Source organism: Protopterus annectens, chromosome 1.part1, assembly GCF_019279795.1.
Source record: "Protopterus annectens isolate FY-2018-M chromosome 1.part1, PAN1.0, whole genome shotgun sequence".
In the NCBI taxonomy this organism is placed as follows: Eukaryota; Metazoa; Chordata; order Ceratodontiformes; family Protopteridae; genus Protopterus; species Protopterus annectens.
In genome coordinates, this window is record NC_056726.1 from 1,299,062,654 (window position 1) to 1,299,084,687 (window position 22,034).

At 42.1% G+C, this 22,034-nt stretch overlaps 1 protein-coding gene across 4 annotated transcripts in view; it reads right to left on the reverse strand.

The window, feature by feature from the left end:
* The window catches only part of CDC42EP5 (CDC42 effector protein 5), a 141,362-nt gene that overhangs the window by 35,061 nt on the left and 84,267 nt on the right, over nucleotides 1–22,034 (reverse strand). Inside the window, exon 1 of one of the 4 annotated variants that reach the window (XM_044081621.1) lies at nucleotides 17,051–17,110. The exons of the other annotated variants lie outside the window; for them this stretch is intronic. The gene's annotated coding sequence lies outside the window, so the exon portion shown is untranslated. Of the gene's footprint in view, nucleotides 1–17,050; nucleotides 17,111–22,034 lie in introns of those variants that run through there. 4 annotated transcript variants of the gene reach the window in all.

A 22,034-nucleotide genomic window follows, 5' to 3' on the forward strand; every position in this document is an offset into this window, starting at 1 on the left:
TCTGTGTTCTGTCATTTAAGCACTCAATTGTTTTCAGAACATATTTATTTCATTTCCACTATCAATGGGATCATGGCCATAAATATATTTAAGTGACACAGTAAACATGTAGTGCAACTGTTTGAGAGTCAAAGCACTCACAAAAGTACAGTCAATGTGGAGTTTAACACAACAAGCTATACCTGGTCAGTGGGGAGGGCAACATCAGTGACCGTGTTCATGTTCTGAATCCTGGCAGTTACCATATTGAGAAGAGTGTCTATATTAGAGATAAATTCATCTCCTGACTAGACTGGACAACTCCACTGAGTTACTCCCAAGTTCAGATTACTGTGGGCAAGACTCCCATTCAAGATTTAACTAGTTATAAATCCCCCCTTATGGCTCAAGATTCACATGAGGCCTACGTGATCAAACTGGAGTCAGTCCCAAGTATGGCCAAACACTCTGGTCATTACTAGGAGGAACAGTGATTGCAAAGTCATCCCCAGTGAAATAGTCAACCCACAGCATATAATACTGGTTGTCAAAATCAGCTGAAAGCAGTGGTCAGAGAAAGATCAAAGGTCAGAGACCAGGCTGAATACCTGAAGTAGAATGGACACAAGCAGTTGAAGGAACTACTCAGGGTTCTAGCAACTAAGTTGAAGAACGGCAGTGCCTCAAAATAACGTGTGTGTGAGGCCTACAGAATAGATATACAGTTGAGCCGCTTATGGAAATAAGGTACACAAGGAAATCGGATGATGGAATGCAGAAGTCCAGGAAGTCATCAAAAGAAAAGTAGGAGTGCAAGAAAAAGTGGGAGACAGAAAAGATGGACTGATCTAGGAAGGAATGCAGGTTAGCTAACAAAGAGATTAAGAGATGAGTAGCAATAGCAAAGAATAAGGCAGGGATGGCACTCTAAGCTTCTGGAAAATGACTCTGTAGATGGCACAAACTATATCAAATTGGAAGGCAAAGACAGATAAAGACAGTCAACATCCTTCATAAGGGATACCAGTAGCAGCCTGCTCACTAGTCCAAAGGGCATCAAAAGCAGAGGAAAGGAGTACTTCCAGCAGCTTCTGAATGAAGAAAACCCAAGAGAAGCTGTACTGCCCCAGACACAGCCTACGATGAGAGAGGAGGAGCAGCCCACCACAGAAGAACAGCATTAAGTAAAATGAAGTCAGGGAAAGCAGCAGATGAGGTCCCAGCAGACATGATCAAGACATTGGGTGAGACAGGGGAGAAATGGCTCCCGAGGGGGCTCACAGCAGTATGGAGAGAAAGGTGTATCCCAGATGACTGCAGAATGAGCACACTAGTATCAGTGTCCAAGAGACGTTCCCAACTGTGGGCAGTAAAGTGGCATCAAACTCATACCACACCATGAAATTCTGGAGAGGATGAAGGAATGAATACACAAGAGTAGGAGAAAGTAAGATAGGAGAGAGGAGCATCTCAGATTCAGATGTAGCACAACTGACCTGATGTTTGCAGTGAGGCAAATACTTAAGAAGCTAGACAAGGAAAGAGTCCAACTGGACATACCTAGACTTAGAGAAAGCATATTACAAGGTCCCAAGAAAGCTGATTTGGGCAGCCATGTGGTGCTTTGAAGTCCCAGAATCATAGGTACAATTAATGTAGCCTATGTACAAGGACCCAATTACTCAAGTAAGATCATAGACAGGTTGCCAAGTGGGAGTGGGTGTGCATCAGGATTCAGCACTAAGCCCACTGTTCACATTGGTGGTAGACTACATTATCAAAACAGGTCAGAGGGACAGACCAACAAAGCTGTTGTATGCAATATGGCATTACAGGCAGACTCTGAACAAGAATATCAGCACAGAATAGGGTAATCGAACGCAAAACTGAAGGCATATAATATGGAATTGAGTACAAATATGTCACTCATAATAGCAGCAAATGGGTGACATCAGAAGAAGCTGATAATGGAGACAGAATGGAAAAACAGTGGAACAGGTTAACAGCATCAAGTATCTGGGAGGGGTGGTTGAAGAGATGGGGAAGTCTGAATGAGGAGTTTAAAGGCAGAAAAGGGGGGCCGCAGCTAACTGGCAGAGTGTCAAGCATATTTTATGACACAAGAATGCCAAAGAAGCTTAAAATTAACACAGTGGTGCAACCAGTACTACTGTATGTTACAGAAACCTGGGCAATAAAGGCAGCAAAGTTTAGAAAACCAGAAGTGACAGAGATGAAGTGCATGAGAAAGGTGGTAGGATGCACTCTGTGGGACAGATGAAGAAATGAGGACATAAGAGCAGAAGCCAAAGTAGCTCCTGTTGCAGAATAGGTCAAAGAGAACAACTTAGGTGGTGCTGGCACACATACAGAAAAGCAGAAGACAATCTGGTGATTACGATTTGGCAAAGACAGAAGGAGTCAAGAGGAAATGTGGATGTCCAGTGAAGAGGTGGACAATTGTATGAAAGACCTGGGACAGTCAGGCACAAGTGTCAGAGAAAGTTGGAGAGTGGCATTGAATAGGTAGAGATGGCGACATGACACCTTCACCCCATATAGGATGATGTCTGACAATGTTTGAGGACTGATGAACAGCATATGGACCTCGAGATGTGTGCTTGGGCTTGTTTATACAGCAGCCTTCATTATTCGTTTGCATATTGCCAGACATGTGTATGGGAAAGAACTCATTTTAGGCACTGAAGATTTTACACTGAAAATCACTTGTGTGTGTCCTGACAAGCAGCTAAATTGCTAATGGCTCTTATGCCAGTGATGAAAAAAGTGCACACACCTGCATGTCACACTAGTCAGCAGCCATGGTGGTGGGGAGGGAAATTCTGCAATTAATTGGTATTACTCTATAGTCAAAGCACAGTAGGCATTGGGTATTGGCTATCTGCTTGACTGGACTGCTCTTCTGTGAATAAAGATCTTATGAGCCCTCAAATGCTATTGAAGAAAGGTTCAACACTAGGGTTAGTTGGTGGAACTTTGCATTCCATACCAAGGGTGAAGCCCCCACTAAGGGAAATAAATCTGTAAATTTAGAGCCCATTTCACAGGACTGGCTCTTAGGATTGTGGTTCACTGAACATGACTAACTTGCCCAGCCACAGAATCTCTACGTTGGTAGAAATCTGCTAAAATGGGAATAAGTCCAGGTACAAGTCTGACTCTTCAGAATCAAAGCCGGAGCTAGTTTGAGAATAGGGAAGTCTCAGACAGAAAATGAGATCCTAAAATGTCTTTTTCAAAGATCAAAATTAGTAGCTAGGGGACATTTAAATGCACCTAAAACTTGCATGACTGGAAAAACTCGAGAGGCATTAGGAAACAAGGCACTGTGGGACAGAGGAGGAGTAATCATATAGCCTGGAACTACCTTGCATACCACGCAGTCCTAATGTCTCCAAAAGAAATTGGTGAGAAAGTTTTGGTTCTATAAAGCATCCCTAGTTTTCAATGAGTTTTTCTTATGCAGATTTGTATATACAGGTCAAATTTAAGATAATCCTCCTTTATCATCCCTAATAATTCGCTGAGGAGTGACTTCAGTGGTTGTATTATCATCATCAAGAGAGAGAGGACTTAAAAGTTACGCTTTACATGGGAGAGGGATTCGAGGAAAAAAGTAGTAGTTTGTTTTTTTACGAATCAGCATGAGTTGGAAGTTACAAAACCATGTTTCAGTTGCTGTTAAAGCTTCCTGAGTAATTATTTGGAGATGTACCACATTGTCAGATGTGCAAATGAGTATGGAGTCATCTGCATATTGTATTAGGGAGGCCTGTTATAGTACTGAGAATGGTAAAGAGGAGGGGACCAAGGATAGAGCCTTGTGGTATACTGGTGGTGACTGGGAGGTATGGGGAGAGGGTGGAGTGACATTTTACTGACTGATACCTATTGGAATGGTAGCTTTTGAACCATAGAAGGTTGGACCAAGAGACCTAATGAGGACACTTGAAGCAGAAGTTTGCCATGACAAACTGTGTCAAAGACTTGTATACAAATAAGGAGGAGACAAGTTTGCAGTTATCTCTAGCTTTATTCACACTATCTATATACGTTAAAAGGGCACTGTTAGTACTATGGGAAGGACGGTAGCCATGTTACATGGAGGAAGACAGGAGTTCTTCCTGTAGAGATACTTTAGCAATTGATTTTGAATAGATTTTTGAAGCATTTTAGAGAGAGGGGTGATGAGACTGCCATAGGTCTGAAGTTAGTAAGGAATTTTCGCCTTTGTGCAGAAGGATAATGTATGACTTCTTCCAGTGAAAAGGAACATGGGATTCCTGGACCGACATATTTATAAGGATTGAAAATAGGGTAGTTAATGATATCGACAGCTAATGACCTTCCAAGTGAATACCTTTAAAATAGCAGACATAGAACATGGTTTGAGTTTAAGAATAGTGTTATGTAGGCACAGGTTTGAAGTTGAAAGTAGATGTGGTGATACATAGCTGCTGGGCAGGGTTAGGATTACAGATGCTATACAATCCATGAATTGAGAGTTGAATTGTATTGTGGTTTCAAGTGATGAGTTATTGGGACAGGGATTGATTGGGGTTGAATATATGACCAGGATGCAAGACTTCTTTAATGGCTGTGCAGAATTTTTTAGGGTTGTGTTTTCTATGATTCTGAAACTTAGTTTTTTTACGACTGCAAAGCATTCTGAAGTTCAAGACATTGAGGTGTTTTATATTTTTGCCATTCTTTCCATGCTTTTCCTCTATCCTGTATTAGCATTCTACTCTTTTTGGATAGACTAAAAACAAACTATGCAATTTTGCTCTTCCTTCTAGGATATTCAGGGAATTTGTATTGAATTTATTTACAGCATCATCTGAGGAGAGGATTTTTAGGAAGTTCCAAAGTTCCAGTTAACAGATGAAAGGTCAGTAATGAACATTGCAAAAACAGCACGCAACCTTTCCAAGTTAAGCATGCTGTTTAAGGATATGCATAGCCGGCCTTAGGCATAGGCCAACTAGGCATCTGCCTAGGGCGCTGATCTAGCAGGGGCACTTTTCAGTAATCTGGATGGTGTAGGTAAGACTAGGATGAGGGCATAGGGTGGTGTTGGTGGGGGCACTGTGGAGACCTTTTGCCTAGAGCACCACTTGCCCAACGTCCGGTCCTGAGTGTACGTGTGAGATGTCTGGCTGTAGAGAATGGGAGATGATCACAGAGACAGTCCAATATTGTACTTGAGGTGGTGTATTTGCAAGCGTCTGATACCAGGATCCAGTCTAACAGGGAATTTAAAATTTTGCTATAATGTGTAGGGCTATTTAGCTGTGTGAAACCAAATACATTCATGCTAGATGTAGGGGAGTTAAGTGTCCAATCAACTGGACATTCACATCACCTAGTGGTAGTATTTCTTATGGAACTGTTACGGATATCCAATGTAGGACATCATCCAGTATAGCTGTAATGTTGCCAGGGGGGATGAAGAGAACAGTAATACATATTTGTATCATAACTAAAGAATATCTGCTGAACTGAATTGTGGTACTGGTTTGTTGCGGGGGAAGGGTTGTGGTAGTTTGGAAATATTAAAGCAATACCACCACCTTTCCTCTTTATACAGTCATTGTGGTTAATATTAAAGCTGGTCCTCAGGTCAAAGTATAACACAGATTAAATCAGTTTATAGGCAATAGAAAGCAATTTGTACAGGAGGTACCAAGTATTACAGATTTTTATTTCCTGAATGCAGAAACCTGTTAAGCCAGGAAGACTACGTTGCTGGCATATACAGTGTAATATATTGGTCAAGAGAAAAGGATAGTGGACAACTTGGTAAGTGGTCCTTAGGATGCAAGGACAGCTCTGTTGGGGGGTTGGGGATTAAAAAAGTACAGTTGTGTACACTTACCATAAATGTAGATGTTCGAGTGTATTCACTGTTGCAGTCATTACATTTGGGTAATCTGCCCTCTGTCGGCATGAATATCAAAGTCTTGGGTCCTGTGTCGGTTGCTGTCTCCTCTTCCATGACGTCAGGTCATCAGGGGTATAAAACATGCAGTCAACACCATTTTATTCAGTTTTTCTTGCCCCAGATGTCAGGTGCCCCCCCAAAAAAAAAATAAACAGCACTATATGTAAATGCACTTTTAGCAACATAAACTTTACCTTCATCTAAAATCCAATACACCACAAAGACTGTAGAATATAGTGAAGTAAAGAGAAGTTATAGAAAAGGGGGGTGGCGGGTGGGTAACCCAGACTGCAACAGTGAATACATTCGAACATCTACATTTATGGTAATTGTACACAACTGTACTATGTTCTTCGTGTTTCACTGTTGCGGCCATTACATTTGAGTAGAATTCCAAAACTATAGATGGGAGGATGGAACTAAATAGCATTAGGAGCGGCTATGAGGACCTGCATAACTGCAGTGGCAAAGCATGCTCTGGATTTGGTGAAGAGAGGCAAATGATAATGCTTTGTGAAGGTATGAACAGAGCTCCAAGTAGCAGTTTCTAGAATGTCTTTGGTTGGAACTCCTCTGAGAAAGGCTGCTGAGGTAGAGGCAGCCCTGGTGGAATGTGACCCGATTCCCTTGGGTACAGGTTTACCATGGTACAAGTAGCAGAAACGAATGTAGTGGCTTATCCACTTAGAAATAGTCTGCTTTGATTTAGCCTTCCCCTCTAATCCTGAAGCAAATGCCTTAGAGATTTGGTCCTGTTTAAGTAGAATCTTAGTTGTCTGTGTACGTCCAAAGAATGCAGAATCCGCTCCCCCCTGTTCTGCGGATTTGGGTAAAATGTTGGCAGGTGAATTGTTTGGTTAAGAACCACACTGGATACCACCTTAGGCATAAAGGAAGGATTGGTCCTGAAGGAAACCCTGTCCGGGTAAAATGTAATAAAAGGCTTCACAGCCATGAGGGCCTGCATCTCTGAAACCTTTCTTGCTGAAGTGATTGCCAAGAGGAAAGCTGTTTTCAAAGATAAAAATTTTAAATCCGTAGTAGCTGCTGGTTTAAAAGGAGGCAGGGTGAGTTTTTCCAGCACAAAATTGAGGTCCCATGCAGGAGTTGGTGATCTTCTGGGAGGCCTTAAATGTTTGGCCCCTCTAAGATACTGTCTTAGCAGAGGATGAGAAAAGAGGGGAGGCTCCAGGTTGTAATGAGCCGAGATGGCAGATGCATGGATTTTTATAGAAGAAAAAGATGGGCCCTTGTTAAGCATCTCAGTCAAGTATTGTAAAATCTGAGGGATATTTGGTTTTGCTGTGTCTGTTCCTTGTGCTTGGTTCCAAGCACAGAATCTCTTCCATTTATCAGCATAAAAGATTTTCTAGTACTAGGCCTTCTGGCTTCCAAAATGACATCCATTACAGATTTATTGAGAGGTGTTGTTTGAATAATTAAATGATCAGCCATGCTGCAAGGTTCAGAGTTTGGAGCCGAGTGTGCAGAATTTGATTGTTCTGTTGAGACCGTAGATTAGGAATTTGAGGCATGTACCAAGGAGGGAGTTGAGATATATTCCTTAGAATTGGGTACCAGTGCTGGCGAGGCCAATCTGAAGCAATCAGGATCATTTTTGGTTTTTCCTGTCTGACGTTTAGTAAGACCTTGGAGAGAAGAGGCAGAGGGGGAAAGGCATAGACTGAAACTGAAGGATAGGGCGTCCACTTTCCATGCTTGTCTATGATAAGTCCTTGTGCAGAATTTGTCCAGTTGATAATTTTGGGGGGAAGCAAACAGATCTGTGTGTGGGATCCCACATTTCTGTGTTACCATGCTGAAGATCTGTGGATCTAGTTTCCACTCGTGCGGTTCCATAAGATTTCTGCTTAGGTTGTCTGCCAGAGTGTTTCCTCGCAGGAATTGAGCTTGAAGATGTACTTGGTAAGTCAAAGCTGTGTTCCACAATGCCATGGCTAGTCTGCAAAGGGGGTAGGAATGTGTACCCCCCTGCTTGTTTATGTACCACATAAACGTGGTGTTGTCCGTATTTATCAGTAGTTGCCCTGGATGAAGTAAGTCATTGAAGGCTGTCAGAGCATTCTGAACAGCTAGCATCTCTTTCTGGTTGATATGCAGATGCATTTGTTTTGGGCTCCATATGCCCTGAATGCATCTCCCCAGCAGGTGGGCCCCCCAAGCATAGCTTGATGCATCTGTAGTTAGGGTTTGGGTGGCAGGGGGTAGAGTGTATGACAGTCCCTTGTTTTGGTGACATGTCTCTGCCCACCAAAGAAACTCCTGTTGTAGGCAGTGAATGAGAGGAATCATTGTTTCCAGACTGTGACAATGTTGACTCCATAAACTTTTTATGTACCATTGAAGTTTCCTCATATGCAGTCTTGCATATGGAATTAATAGAATGCAGGATGCCATGAATCCCAAAGCCTGCAGAATTTGTCTTGCAGATAACTGGGTTTTTGTTGCCATGTGTTTGAAGTATGTCGTCAGTTGCCTTTGTTGGTCTGGTGTAAGGTAAGCCATCTGGGCAGTTGTATTCAAGCTTGCACCCAAGAATGTAATTATTTGAGAGGGTACCAGGTGGGATTTCTTTTCATTTATTGTATACCCTAGGCATGTTAGGAGCCTTTTTACAAACGCCAGATGTTGAAGAAGAATGTCCTTGTTCTCTGCTTGAATGAGACAGTCGTTCAGGTAAGGATAAATTTGTATTATTCTTTGTCCGCAAAATGCAATTACTGGTGCCAGGCACTTTGTAAAGACCCTGGGTGCAGTAGATAAGCCAAAGGGCAGTGCAGAGAATTGGTAATGCAAAAAACCTGCCTTGAAGCGGAGGTATCTTCTGCATGATTCCCTTATTGGGATATGCAGGTATGCCTCTTTCAAGTCTCGAGTCACTAACCAAGCATTCCTGCCCAGCATAGGCAGTAGCTGCTGCAAAGTCAGCATTTTCATAGGTTCATACTAGGCTATCTGCCTTAGGGCATTTATAAGCCTAGCCAGAGTATGTTGGCTTTCGCCACCCATTTTAAATTAATTTTGCTATGCCCTTTTTCGAGGTTAGTATACTGTGCCTAACAGTGACACAGAAGTGATACCTGGGGTAAACCTACGATCTCCCATCCACTCATCAAGATTACTCTTGAAGAGAGTCATGAGGGACTCTGCCTAACCTGGACTGGGATTTTATTCCAGAGTGAAGGGAGCCTCTGGGTTATGAATCTGTTCATCCAGCATGTCCTATTTATTTCAGTGCTGAGGTTAAAGTCTCTCGAGTGTGTAGCTCGATGGGATTTGGATTTTTTGAGGTGCAGCATGTCAAAATCGATAAGTCCAGTATTGGACACCAGGCATAGTCTTTTCTGGGTACCAGGAAAAGTCTTGAATAAAAACCTTGTCCTTTTTCCTGTTCTGGTACTGGTTGAATAGCCCTCATATCCATGAGGGACATAACTTGTTTCTGGGCCTTGGCCCACTGATTTTGTGGCAGATCTGGCCAACCGTTTGGAATTGGCAAAGTATGGAAATGAAATCTGTACCCTTGGGATACTATGTTCAATACCCATTTGTCCTGGGTAATTAACTGCCAATTTTGAGCATGAATTGCTAACTCCCCCCCCCAAGGGGGCTGCCAAAAGATAAATGCTTGGTGAAGGTAGAGGGAAGTCATTGAGACTGCTTACTGTAGGGTTGTACTTTGTTTCCTCCAGATTTGGAGGTGGAGGCACCCCATTGCTTTGACCTTCAAGAACCCTGTGATTGGTATCTAGAGCCTTTTGAGCACCTGGATTTGCCTTGAGAGGCTCTGTTGGACACAGGAAAGAACCAATTTTTAGTAGGCTAGTGCCTACTGAACCTGGGTGGCTGCACTTGTAAGAAATTGTTTACAGTTTGCATAGATTTAGCTTTGTCTTCCATTTTCTTTAAAAACTCTGATGCCTTATTACCAAACAGAGTATCATGCTGTAAAGGGGCATCCAACAATTTAGCTTTAACATGATCAGGCAGATTTTGCTCCTTGAGCCAGGCATGCCTTCTAATCACAGATCCAGTAACTGCGGCCCTGCAAGAGGCCTCCAAGGGATAAAAACCACATTGCAAAGTATGCTTTCCAACCTGTTCTGCTGCATGCAATAATTCCTGCAATTCTTTATTTTCCACACAATCAGAAATCAACATCATTTTTTGTTTCAATAAGCCCATAACATGCTGTTGATATTTAAGCATATGAAACTGGCAGTTTAAGGCCCTAATTGTCAAGGTTGCAGACGTATAAATCTTCTTTCCCCATCTATCCAGTGCCCTGGAATCTCTATCAGAGGGGGTAGGATTTTTGGCTGTGGAGGCCTTTACACCTTTGGGATCCTGGGAGATAGTTTCAGGATCAGCAGCAGGATTTTTGAATAGAAATTTGTGGGAGTTAGAAACCCTGTAAAATCCATCTGGCTTACTAGGAGCCGAAGGTAGGGAATCAGGAGCCATGCTTGATTCCGAAAACACATCATCAACAATGTCTAATACAGGAGGTATTGCCAAAGGCCTATGCTGAGGAAGAAGAAGGAAATTCCTAAGCCTCTGATTCAGAGAAATCCTGACTCTCCCAATGAAAATGTTCGCTTAAAGTATGCAAGGTTTCTCCAAAAGAATAATCCTCAGGAGGAGATGCAGATGAGATGGATTCTTCTGCATCTGAATCCTCATAGGGTGGAATAGAAAATTCCTGATCAGAAGAGGAATCAGAAGAAATGGAAAGCTGATCTGAAGATTCATAATCAGTGTCTTGTCTAGGCCTCTTAGCAGGGGGGGGGGGGGGGGTGGGAACCCCTGATCAAGGTAATTAAGTCCTCAGCCATTTTGATAATCTGTTTTTTAGGCATAGGGTCCTGAGCATGTGGCTCATGCGTCATTTTTTAGACTTAGAAAATGTTTTTGATCTTGCTTTTGAAACTGGCATTGGAAGCCTGAAAACACCCTCAGAAGCTGGTGCCTGCTCAGCGGCTCTGGACCCATCCAAGGGAGAGACATCCGCGGGTTCAATACTCTGAGAATCTCGAGGCATACCGGACTCCACATGGGTCTTGGTAGAGGCCTGCAACTCAGAAGTAGCAGGTATCAGGGGCTGCAAAAGCGCCGCAGAGTACCGGCAAACCAGTGACTGGCTTAGAAGAAGCTTTGTCGTCTGTTTTGGACCTTGACGGTCTGTCTCTGTCTTTTTCTTTGCGTTTTTTGTGAACTCCGGTAGTCTGATTGCTAACCGACGACATTTCAGGGTAATTAAATCTGAATCCAAAATATTTTGAAGCAAAAATATACAGACGCTTAATAGTGCGTTGGTTAAATATAGCACAAAACCGACTGCAAGACACGTTATGATCTTGGCCTATGCAAGGAATACAGTACAAATGAAAATCCTTATGAGGTATTTGCTTCCCACAAGTAATGCAATTATTAACTTTTACTGACATCGGTAAGGAGCAAGAAAGTTTTCCCAATGGGGTACTTAGCTTTAGTTGAAGACTTCGGTTCTGAAACTCGAATGCGAAAATTTCAGGATTCGGCCAACCGGCATTTGCGAACTGCTTCTGCTTCAGGCACCGCGCGGCAAGAAAGACTGAATAAAATGGCGTCGGCTGCATGTTTTATACCCCTGACGACCTGACATCATTAAAGAGGAGACAGCAACCGACGCAGGACCCAAGACTTTGATATTCAGGCTGACTGAGGGCAACCTGCCAGCAGATTACCCAAATGTAATGACTGCAACAGTGAAACACTAAGAACATCGAATTTTCAGCATAGGCAGGCACACATATTTGACTAGATGAAGTTAATACACAGCAAGGTTCAAGTTGTTCATCTGTTAACTGCTTGCATATAAAAACTTACTGCTTATTTAGAGGAATGCACAACTGTCATGCATTTTATCATCTTTGTTACATCAGACAGACACTACTATAGAGAAAGTAAAGTCTTATTGCTGACCACCTTGTTGCATCATATTTCATTGCACAGCCTCCCTTTGCTGGAAGAAATGCCTTCAAAATATGGCTACATGCAAAAGCACATTAGATACACTGGGGTCGACCAGTAAACCAAGACATCCTCTTCCATCCATATACAACTGCACAGGTTGTAGAGCAATGACAGCCATTTGGCCTGAAAATGGGTTTTGCATAAAACATACCTTGTTATACAACCATTATTTCTAATGGTCTCTAATCCATGACATAATGCTCACAGCAGCACTATATTTATGCTGGTATCAAGTTTCCTCACATCTACTGTGCCAGGTTTTCTTCCCTCAAACAGTCCAGCTTTGAGCTCAGAATTTCATGCATCATACTCATTCTGACGACTTATATATTACACAGCAGATAAGAGTGGGAATGTCTTACACCTGAACTGTAAAGTGGGCACACAAATTCTGTTCCCTGACATCAGACTTCACGAAAACAGGTTTTCCATAAGAAATCTCTGCTAGTGCAGTTTGTGTGCTGCAAGTAGTGTTTTGTTTTTTCTTGGGGGGGGGGGGTGCTTTTTCTCCTCCACAACTATGCAACGATGGAACTAGTAAATGCCAGAAAGTGCCACCCATGTGAGTAACTATTTTGTCTGGTTGAACTTTCAACTGTTGTGTATTGTTAAGCTGTAGCTGAATCCCACAGGATTTGTGTGTGTTCACAGATGTTCAAACTGTAGAGAAGTACATCCCTTTCAGGTGAAAATGTGACCCTGGCATGAGCTACATGTATGCAATAGCTGCAAGATACGTACATCTAGACATTCTGCAGCAGAGCGGGATGGAGTGCTACTACAATAGTCTAACTTTACTGTAAACATTGGATGTGACGCATTTAAAGATTACAGCTCCTCCTTGATCTCATACCTCTGTAGACTCAATAAAAGCATGCTGATAAAACTCGCTCAGTCTCTTGCTCTCATGGATATTTATGCCTGTATCCATACCAAGTTCTACTCTGTACCTCTTGGTTTCTAAACTGTTACACAGTCAACAATGGCTTCATTTAGGAGAAAAAACAAAGAGGTCAGACAGGACTATACAGCTGTCTACTTTTCCCCTTGAAGACATTTACACCTCCAATTTTTCACCTTATGACGTTCTAGACTGTAAATTCCCGAGTCAGTCCCCCAGTTTAAGAATTTTGCCAGTAAGCCTACTAGTCTTGGTCAACACTCTTCCATCAAGAACAAGGAGCACAGCCAAATTATTAAAGCAATATGTTCATAGTTACTAAGTAAGCAAATGGAGAAGGTCAGAATGAAACCTAAAACTAAAGGACAAAGCTTTTTACTAGCTCAAAGCATTCATAGTCATAACCCTCTGTGCTACAGTACCAGAAATCTTCTACAATAATCCCAGAAAAATCTACTTCTGCTGTCGTTATTAGTCTTCTCAAAATGACTAATAAGCAGTGGCGGTCATTAACGGCAGGCTGTAGCCAAGGAAAAAGAGGGTAATCTGGGGGTCAGTTGCAAGAGCAAATTGTAGAACAGTTTCCAACCAGCAATTCCATACCACAAACTGTACAGCAATACAGGTCAGCACAAAAGTTCAGAATAAAAAAAAAATCTCTCGGTCAATAAACAAATGTTGCTACAAGACTTTCACACAAATGTAACCAGCAGGTTACATAGAGTCATGTGAAAAAACAATGGAAGACAAGTTCAGGCAACAATAAAATTCAAGACCCATGCTTCATCACTACAGCAAACACAAAAGCAACACTCTTGACTACAGGTTCTACATGCTTCTGTAGTATAAATCAAAAATTCTACACATTAGCAGACTCTAAGCAAAGCATGAAATGTAAAGTGCAGAAGCTCAATCCTAATGTAGTTTTCACTTTCACAGTACTGAGACAACACTTAACTATTCCCCTTCCTACATAAAGCCTATGAACACAGTCATAATAGATGCAAAAGAATTGTCAGGGTCAGTCCCAAACAAACTTCTGTCTGGGGGCCTCATACCAAGGCTGTACACCCATCTCACCCCACAATGATGTAACTTGGCATACCTTTGCTTGGTACTCATACACCATCTTCGGATATACAGCATTAAATTTCAAGCAACTTTCTGCATCACAACTAGCAGACTCACTCAGTCTGTCATTTATATTGCTAAGTAATAAACCTCTTTACCACACAAAGACAGCTCCGGACATACTGAGGTCAGCTCACATCATTTGTGCTTGTCATTTATTTTTATTCAATCAGCCCCTAATGAAGCCCACTATCGCCAACATTAACACCCAGACCTGTAGTTAGCTGTATCTGCCAGCTTTAGAAGTTTAATCACTCATGTTATGAGCAAACAAAGTAAACATTTAACAAGCCGGCTCATACACTTTACCCAAAACGTTTAGTTTACTACTCCCAAAATAAGCTACTTTACACAGGTATGCTGGAAACTGTATACATTAGCCAAATCAACCCTGGCTGAGTAATATGCATCAGCCAATTATTTAATAAGTGTAAGTAACTCACTACACAAAACATTGCACAATGCTTCCATAAAAAAAAGTAACATGCTAGCCGGAAGAGATTTGACAGGGTAGGTTTCATTCATTCTGCGTTTATCCCATTCACATTTCAACAGAAGCTCAGATAACACCATCCTAACCATGGCATAGAATGGTGAATTAACAAAATCAGAAAGCACATAGAGAGCTGCACCCAGACATAGCACTGGATCACAGAAAAGAAAATGAATTTGCCTGTACTCAGCATTTTCCAGTGCAGTTCAATAAATGCTAAAAGAAATTTAGTTTACTTATTTGCTAATCAGAGCAGAGTACTAATCCATGCTAATCAACCTTTTTTCAGAGTCAACCAAGAAACAGTCTGGTTAAGCAACTTGCTTGGAAGAGGAATCAAAACCTGGACAATTACAGAATAAGCTGTTAAGAGTTTAATTCAATTTGCTAACACCTAGCCATTTTACACGCTAGTTTTCTTGAATCCAAGCACCTCATCTCACACGCTAGTTTTCTTGAATCCAAGCACCACAACTCACATCAGTTGCTTCATAATATGCAATAATTCCAGTTGTTGTGTCTTTCGGCTTTTCCCGGTTAGGGGTCGCCACAGCGGAACTCCGGTCCGCTAATGATTAACAGTCGATTTTTACGTGCCGAGTTGCCAGCTCTGACGTACAACCTTCAACGAAGGTACGCCCATTCACGCATGTATCCCCACAGAAGACACTAGCTGAGAATCGAACAGGACAATGTCTTACTGTGAGGCGACAACGCTACCGTACCACCACCACCGCAGCATAATATGCAATAATTCCAGTGTTGGACAATAAACCTAGTAGTTACCACTTTAAACTAGGTAGACAAAAGTAGTCAAGTTTCTGCATCCATAGAAAACAAGGCATTAAGACATGCAATGTGTGTAAACACACTAGGTGACCTTAAAAGCAGCATCTCCCCCCTTCCAAAGTAAACCTCTCCAAATGATTTTGTGGTGTGAATAAATATTTGGAATATACACTGCATACAGAGCTACAAAGCTTTTTTTTTTTTTTTTTTTTTTTTTAATTATTATTCTCAGTTCTTCCTCAGCAGAAGAGAACAGTAATTTGACACTGGAACATTAAAAACCTTATAAAAACACCCTGTTCTTAACAAAGAGCATACAGCACGTAAAGCAGCATTTAAAACAAAATGCTTTTCTTTGACCACCTCACATCATTTTTTGTTATTAAAGCCATTACATATGCATCTCATTAGAAAATTAGCTATCCCCCTCCCAAAACATGCATCCATGAGTATAAGAAGTGTTTTTTCAAAGACTACCACTAAAGGGTACAGAAAGTACAGCCGAATTGAAGAAGCAACTTTTATACGGTTCAAGGATTTTGGCTGCATTCCCCATTTTATGCAGTATTGATGAACCTAGTGAAAGCATCTTACATCAGACACCAATGTAGTGATGATCCATAAGTTGCACCAAGTAAAACAGAACATGTACACAGACTGAGGGATCGATCCAGAGACTAGGGAATAAAGAATTTTAACAAATCCAAAGGAGTTAAACTATGACATTACCAGAAGGTATTCCTACTACCTGCAGCCTGTAGGTGCAGTCAAGTATAACTTGAGACTGTTACCCAAAGTGGAATAATTATTATAACATAACCACACAGAAAATGAGTTCTTGTATAGGACGTCCACACTGAAAACAGACTTGGCACATTCAGGGGTCTGTGCTGCCGTTTCCCACCACCTGCCTATTTTGCAAATGTATACAACCAGTTATGCAATGCAAGAAGCAACATGCCAAAATTCTTACACTGGAAGCGTCATGTACACGCAACTGTTCACTTTGAGAATGCTATGTTGTTTCATTTGTTAGGCTTTTATGATTCTAAAAGGAAGCACACAACTCCCATCACAATCGCATACAACTCCCATCACAGTCAAAGAACATGAGAAACGCGTATTAAAACCAATGGCAAGTACTTCAATTTATATGCCACATTTTCAGTTTATTACTGACAAATGAAGTAATATAGCAAAGTAAATATTTACAAATTAGCTAAACAGGATGGCTTTTATATGCAATGGCTAAAGTAGTAGAAACGGTCAAAAGAAACATCAGGGCTCATGGTGCAACGCAGAAAATTTAGAATGCAGACATGCCTTCAAAGGTAAACATATATGCAACACATGGAAAGGGCAGGGAACATTTTCACCCAAATCTGGTTAAAGGGTGAAGAGAAGTGCGAAGCCTACCTATCCTGGTACTCAGTGGGCTTAATTTAGAGAACCAAATCTCAAATGGGTCCCACAAGGCCATTACAAAACTCATCCCCCCCAAAAGGGATCACTAATTTACAACACCTCTGAGATGTGGGACAGATGGGCAACTAATTTATATGCAGACTGACTGTATACTATACCACATGCTGAACTTTAGACAGGTTTTCCAATGTCAAACAAGTCCACTACAGACGGATTTATTTATTATTTGCCAGCAGGGTGGCTAGCTGAAAAAAGTCCTTACAACAGCCTATGACTCCGGTCAATGACAAGGCAACAGTCAAACAAGACCACTAAATATGCTATTACTCACCATTCACACATTAACAAGACCAAGTTCTGTGCTAGTAAAAGCTCAAAGTACTGCATCACTGGGTCCTGACAATACCCCTGGATCCACCTTAAATAACATGAAGCACGATTTAGCCACACCCCTAATAACACTGCTCAGTCTCAGCCTCCATACAGGTTTTGTATCAAGTAAATGGAGAAGACCTACACTCATTCCCCTACCCAGGGACAATACAGCCCTAAATGTTGACCTAGTTATCCACACAAGTGCTAGAAACGATTTAACGTTTTACCAGCATGTGTCCTTTGTAAAAAACTTCTACTGTATATTGCACAACTGATAAACGTTTTGTGTCTAGATCTAGGGGAAGTCATTGTCCCACTACTGGGCCTTCATTAGACCATTCACTGAATACAATGTCCCCTTTAAAATGCATCATTTCAGACACATGCAACATCTGGAACCGCCACAGAGATGCCTTACTAAAATTTTACAAAGGCCTGAACAAAATGCCCTACATGGACTTACTCAAAGCCCTGTCACTATATTTGGTATCCTACAGACTACTGAGAGGTGACCTATGTCTGGCATACAAAAGCATCCTCTCACCAAAAACTGATGGATTTACTGGACATAAGCAAGTTAAATGACATAAAAAATACTCTTGTCTAAGAATTTAAACCTCTTCTGAACCATTTCAGAGGAACAAATATATCTCACACATGTTATGAGTGCTCCTGAACAGCATATCATAGCTGGAGCCATCCTGTGTCCTGAATGCTCTTCAAACTATCTGGAGATATACAGAGCTGAGTATATTTTTCTGGCACTTCAGAGTTGTGTACTGGTAATTGTTGTTTGACTAATTTTATATCATTGCTGGCTGACTTCAGAGCTGTGCACCGTTATTTTTGCTTCACTGCATAGTTTTTCAGATCTCTGCTGAAAGTGTTGGTTTTCCCATACCCACTCCCTCTATTCCTGTCTTGTTGTTTAAATTTGGAGACTTTTGCAGTTGCCCGCCCCCACTGTAGATTTGATCTGGGACACTCCCCCCAGGCCCATCTCTTTACCTCATTCTACCTAATAGTCTCCTTCTGCACTTGTTTTTAGTCATTTTTAATTTAATTGCATTTTTTAAACTGTTTGGTCTAACATTGCTACATACTCAAGTGTGCCAGCTTGCACTGCATTCGAATTGTTTTTACTGCTGTTTTAGCTACTTTTCTATACATACACACACATATGTATATATATATATATATATATATATATATATATATATACACCTTTCCTGTAACTAGTGTAGTCCAGATTCAGATTTGCTGTATCCAGGACTTTATGTAAGCTTCTGAGCCCCCCCCCCCCCCCCAAGCATTCTGTGTTGGAGGGAAGCCTTCTAGCTTATCAGTGGGAGTGGTAAGCACTAGGTAACCCATCTACCACATAAGGAGTGGTTCTGGCCCAGAAATTGTAGTTATTGGCCGTTTGGGCAGTTTTTCCATCTCTCTCAACTTTCTGATTTAAAAGCCTGCATTTGCACTTGTTTCCCCCCTTTCCTGTAACTAGTTTAGTCCAGATACAGATTCTTAATTTTAGCACTTGAATTTGCTTATTCATGATCAGCACTTGTTCAGAACTTGTAAGCACTAAATAACCTATTAATTACTACAGCACTCAACCTTCCTCATTACCTAGAGGAAAACAGTTTTGGTACTTACTTTCCTCACTTGCTTAGAGAAAAACAGCTCTTGTACTCGCTTTCCTCACTTATCTAGAGGAAAATAGTTTTTTATTCAGGCATGTCCAAGGGTCAGCTCCTAGTGTTCTCTCCTGTCTTTCTGATGAATCTGGGCATCTTGGGGCAATGGAGAAATTGCCTCATGTACACAGACAACCCTCTCCTCTTACCACCCAACACTACAACCTGTGAGAGATGCACTTATCTAGCCAAACTGAAGGTAAAGCACTCTCCAATCAAGACTGAACTTGACAGTCAAGAGGAGAAGGTAAACACTTGCACCACACCATAGTCTCACTAAATCTACACCACCAAAATCCACACATAGACACACAAAAGCATTCACGAAGGCCCTCAATAATAATCTGCTCAAGCAACAGAGACCTCGAAGCAGAAATGCAAGCAACCTCCACCCCCCAACACAACCCCAAATGACACACAGCCCGCATACACAGTGTGACACTCAACCACAACCAATAAGACAAAACAATGTACCCAACACACTAGTCATAGCTGACTCTATAGTCAGGCACACTGATGTCCCACTCACCAGGCTAAACAAGAAGGTGCCGGGGTCTGCCACATAACCCACGTACTCAGGTCACTCCACAACAAGTACAAATATGACTCTGTCATTGTCCATGTTGGTGTGAATGACCTGAGACATACCTCCCTGGACTACATGAAAAGAGACATTGAAGAGCTCTCCGATCTTGTAGCCCAGGCAGGTATGACCCTAGCCCTGAGTGGCATTCTGCCATCACCCAGAATGATGCCGCAGTACAAGGACAAAATGATTGACTTCAACAATTGGCAAAGCTTCTGGTGCCATTCTAAAGGGATTCAGTATCGGTCTGCCTGGGATGACATGGTCGACAGACCACAATGCTTTGCCAGAGATGACCTGCACCTGTTACCCCTGGGATTCCGGATACTGGCTAAGGTTCTTGCTGCCCCTATAGTGCCTTTTTTAGGCAAGGTTCAAATGATAAATTCACCATGGTAACAGGAACAGGCAAGCAAAAACTGAGGATGATGCTACTCAATGTTAGAAGTCTAAATCTCAAAATGCACTCACTCGAGGCACTCCTTAAAAATGGAGAACATAGATATCTGTGCAGTGACTGAGACCTGGCTCAAGGCTCCACAGAGCACCCCTGCACTACCAGGCTATAACTCATACCACACTTTTAAGCCATGTAACCTGGACCGGAACACCAAAGGCAGAGGTGTGTCCATATTTATTAAGGATATCCACACCTCCAGGCTAGTTGCTCAGCATAATGCAGTCGAGGTTATCCAAATGCAACTAACTCTGGGCAAAACTGCAATCCAGATTGTAGCTTGCTACAGATCATCCACTATGCCCCAGGATACTCCTCTTTTCTTGATGTACTGGAAAATATTAGGGTTCAACCAAACACCCTAATAATGGGTGATTTCAACTACTCTACCATTAACTGGGAAAACTACTCATGTACCAACTCCTTCGCTCAACGCTTTCTGGAATTCATAAACTCCAATGCCCTGGATCAACTTATCCACATCCCCACCAGGGGCAATATCTTAGATCTAGTCATTACCAACATGAGTGACCAGTGTTCCACACCTGAAGTCAACGCCTCATTAGTCTGATCCGACCACAAGCTAATTACCGTAGATATCCACATCCTGCCCCCACCCCCATTAAGGAAACCATGGTAAAAAAATTCTCCAAAGCCAACTTCATGCTTCTTAAGACAGAAGTAGTGAACTTCAGGACACCCATGCAGATGGACAATACAGTTACGACTACTGAATCCTACACAATTAAACTTTATAAGCACTTACATGAGTGCATGGATCGTGCTATCCCAAACAGAACCAAGACGCTATCCTCCCAAAAAAAGGAAGTCAATGTAGTGGTCCCCTGCCATAAACAAACTGTACAACAGAAGGAAGAAACTGTTGCAAAAGAGAGTAAAATCTCATGAGTGAAGGAGTTCCCTGGTCAGCCTCAGTAAGAAGCTGCGATCCCTGATAAAATCCTCCAAGGCTAGTTACGAAAACAAAATCGCCACCGATTCTAAAGACAACCACAAAGCATACTATAGCTATGTCAAGAATCTCAATGGCAACACTCAGATCTGCTCTGAGTTACAGCACAATGGCACTAAATATAGAGACCCAACCGATATTGCCAACATCCTGGCAGATGGACTCTTTAGGGGGTGAGAGGGGGGGAAAGTTAGCACTGAACCTATCTCTATAACGGAAGAATGCAAAGTTCCTGTAATAACAGCTGCACAGGTAAAAACCACACTCTCCAAAGCCAAGAACACAGCATCCATGGGGCCAGACAACATCCCAGGCACTACAGAACGAACTGGCACCCCACCTAAGTACCATGTTCAATCATAGCCTCACCTCAGGCTTTGTGCCTGCTGAATGGCACACAGCGATGGTTATCCCACTCCACAAGGGGGGAGCCACCACAGACCCCGGGAACTACCGCCCCATTAGCCTGATGAGCCTGGTCTGCAAGGCCATGGAACGTATCATCATGGAACTCATAAACAAAGACATTGGTAATCCAAACTCTGGACCCCACCCATTTTGGGTTTGTAAAAGGCAGATCATGCCTCCTAAACCTGAAAGACTTCTTTGAAGCAGTCACCAAAGCCATAGACAAGGGTAAGGTGGTTCATACAGCCTATCTAGATCTTGCCAAGGCTTTCAACACCACCCCCCACTCTGGAATTATAGATAAACTCACTAAACTATGTATAACTCCCTATGTCACAAGATGGGTTGCCAAATGGCTCACTGACAGAAACCACATTGCGAAAGTAGCAGACTCCAAATCCGATTTCAGACCAGTGACTAGTGGAGTACTACAGGGTTCAGTCCTGGGTCCTCTCCTGTTTGGTATCTACTTCTCTGAAGTAAAAGAAGTACAGGCTAACACAGAAGGTCTTTGGTTAATGAAGTTCGCAGATGACTGCAAACTAGGAGCCATAATCAAAACTCCTAACGATGTGGACATCCTACAAAAGGGCCTCACTGAGACAGATGCCTGGTGTCAAAGCCATGGCCTCAAGCTCAATGCCAAAATGTGCATTGTCATCCCCTTTGGTAAAAACTCTGTACCCATGAACTACAACATATGCGGTAGTATACTTAACACCGAAAGTGTAATAAGAGACCTTGGGACACAGGTGGACAGTAGTCTCTCCTTTGATAATCACACCGCCACAGTAGTCAGGAAATCCTTCTACATGATGC